The following is a 3,157-nucleotide window of genomic DNA, read 5'->3' on the forward strand; positions in this document are numbered from 1 at the left end:
GTTAATTAAGGCACACTTAATTAATATAGTGTTAAGGCACTCGAACCCAACACCTTTGGCGGGAGAGTGCGCCGAGTGCTGGTAGCTTCGTATGCGCTGTGCTTTCGACGCTTAGTTCGTGTTGAAGCGAGACGCAGCATGAAGATCAATTCGCTCGCTGCTGCTGCCACGCCGAGCGGCGTCTGTGTGTTGTCTTGTGGTACAGTGCCTAGAATATATACTTATAAGTATATATTTTAGGCACTGTACTTTTGGTGCAATTGTAAATGCGGTAGTTGCTGACGCCTCCTAGCAGCGTCTGTGTCCTTCCCCAAACCAAGCAAAACCGTGATATTGGTCGACAAACTTGGCTTAACCGCGTTCAACCACGGCAATTCTTATAGAAGGCGCTCGCGTGCGGAAGTATTGTCGACTGCTCGGCCTGATATAGGCAGTATTTCTACTGAGGATAGTATGGCTTTATTTAAGGTAGAAACGCGGTTTGTCTGTCTCTAACCAGGTGCGGACGCTCGGTGGCATCCTGATCGGCATGATCACGAGAGAGGCGGGATTATCGAGAAGTCTCTACTTGGATGCCGACCGCTTCAACCTCACCTTTCCTCTCGATTTGGACTGTGCACGTGAAGGCAGCGCTACTGGCATGCACCATGCTCATAGTATGTATAAATGCGATAAGAATAATTTAGGTGGGGGTTGGGGGTGGGCTGAGATTAGGGGATGGGCGGTGAATGGCTCCCCTCATTTCCTGTTTTCTTTTCTTTACATTTTTATTATTTTTTGCACCACCAATATTCCAGTCATCTCTTATTATCCTGCATCGCACAGATGTGAGCTAAACAAGAAGAGCCCTGTGTTCTACATTATTATTGATTTGACTTGAACTTCGCGTGCTTTCAGTGAAATATAATTTGCAGTTTTCAATATTAGGTTTCTCATATAATGTCCATTATACGCCTTTCTATTGCTTGAAATTTCGTTTACTCGTAGAGTATAAATATTACAACTTATATATAATTTGTTTCAGGACTTCATGTTCTTCGAGACGACATGTTAGTGGGAAAAGGAAGGTTCTCGAGTTGGAGCATTCGCCCTTCGTGTCGAACGCCGAATTCACGACGCAGCGCGTTATTTTATTAATTTGCGACTTAGGTCTAGAGAAATGAATAAGCTTTTCAACATCTGTGCGATTTATCTTATTAAGACTTCGCCTCCAATCATTTATCGTAATATCCTGCCAAGTCGCCTGAGATAGTAAATGTTTCCAGTAGGTGGCGTCATAAAAGCACTGCGAATTATACGCGCAAATGTCATTGCTACTTTCTGCGAAGGACACCCGGCGAACTCCGACGTCTGTCTGACATTTCTGTTTGTGCGCACAGTGCACATTTTACGCCAGGCTAATCATTGATAACATTACGTTTTGCGTATTTATTACCGGCACCAAGATATCGAAGACTCTGCCACAATCACAATGCCAGATTGGGCGCAGTGCCCCAGACAGGGAAGAATAGCGAGTATGATCATTTATGTTCTGTGCAAGAATTCCGACTGCTAAAAGCATTACCACGACATTGGTAATGAAAATGTGCACTATTTCGGAGGATGCATATACGTGCTTGGCGAGTCTAACTCATCTTTTAAAGTTGACAATTTTCTTATTGTTAGCATTTCTTGTGCTCAAAACGCTGCGCAAAAAACTTGCGATAACTGTGACGGCACATCGTGAGAATAAAGCAAATGAATATACGCGTGTGTCTGCGTGGTGATTCTGTCTATTCACGATGACGATGATGATGATTTATTGGCATCCTCTGTGAAACGGGGCGGTGACAGTCACCTAACCTGCTTGAGTTGCTCAGGTATGTTATACGTGGTTTTCATGTATACATTTTTTTCTTAATTGTATAAATCTCATTAATCTTCTTTCTCTTCCTAAATAAAACTTCTCTACCGCTACCTATGCCTGTAACGGATCCGGTCGTATCAATCTCTTCCCTGCTTTTTTTTCCCACGAATACTCTAAACGTCTCTTGCTTATCTCGACTGCTGACCGGTTGATGCTTCCGTTCACTTTAAATCCAAGCACTTCTGGAAATTACCAACGGGTCTCGCTGGGTGAATCCCTTCGCATTCCATTAGGATGTGACACTCCAACTAAATGTCCGTCCCCTAGCGAGCATGTGCGACCACGAGAATTGACCATGAAAGGCGCAGAGTGTCACATTTTGATGACCAAACTTCTTGCGCAGCTTCCACAGCGTAGCACGCTACATATGAAACGGAAACTGCTTGTGGTGGCCATACTACTACTACGCTGTTGTTGTCACGTGCTACGCTTCACTTTATCTGGAACCATAACAACTTGACTATATATGAACCTTCCTATGAGACGAAGTATAGTCGTTCTCACTGCACCAGTTCAGCCTGATCTTTACCGCTATTGCAATGAAGACCTGTGACCCAGATAGAGCCCGCTAACTTTACGGGAACGAGCCTGTATATAATAACCACCCATGGGCTTTCGATGAGTATGTTGGTGCACAGAGTGAGCGAATGAAGTAAATGATGAAAGTAAGGGAAAATAAGAAACGAAGGAGAACATGACAGTTTTGCAGGCGTTCTGCAGGTGATATGGCGAACTAAGCTCGTGCTGTCGGTGTTGGCGTACGGTTATGGGAGGGGTGTATAATAGGGCGAGTGAATGCAGGATGATGGATAGAGGGCTCTTGCATGAGTGCTGCGATTCGCCATGAGTGGTTTTGCGTTACAATTTTTGAATGTGAGTGGCTACTTCTCTAGCGACACAGACGCAGCGGCGATGTACCATGGCGACTGGAAGTTGGGCACGACGTGGAATTGTGTATAAATTGCACTAAGGATAGCTGTGGGCGAAGCCATTTTGCAAATACAACAGATTATGCAGGACAAATGCCGTGTCAAGGATGAGAAATAATAATGTGATAATAAAAAGCGGGGTCGCGATTTTTTCCTGTAAAGCGTGCTCTGTCCCCAATGTTATCCTTCAATAGGAGAAGCTACCCCTTCGAAGTGCAGGCAGTATTGTTTGTGGTATTGTGATGGTACAAAACGCCGGAAAATGAGTACGACTGCCTTCATTATAAGAGTTAAGGAATGCGATTATACAGTAGAATCTCGG

The 3,157-nt window shown here is 44.4% G+C and overlaps 1 long non-coding RNA gene across 1 annotated transcript; it reads left to right on the forward strand.

Annotated features, from left to right (window-relative positions):
* The first annotated feature begins 337 nt into the window (after nucleotides 1-337).
* Nucleotides 338-1,174, forward strand: LOC125943247 (uncharacterized). Its single transcript, XR_007465690.1, has 2 exons — nucleotides 338-656; nucleotides 1,025-1,174. It is a non-coding gene; the product is annotated as an uncharacterized LOC125943247 (long non-coding RNA).
* The last annotated feature ends 1,983 nt before the right edge of the window (nucleotides 1,175-3,157 follow it).

The sequence above is a fragment of the Dermacentor silvarum genome, chromosome 2 (assembly GCF_013339745.2).
Source record: "Dermacentor silvarum isolate Dsil-2018 chromosome 2, BIME_Dsil_1.4, whole genome shotgun sequence".
Taxonomy (NCBI): Eukaryota; Metazoa; Arthropoda; class Arachnida; order Ixodida; family Ixodidae; genus Dermacentor; species Dermacentor silvarum.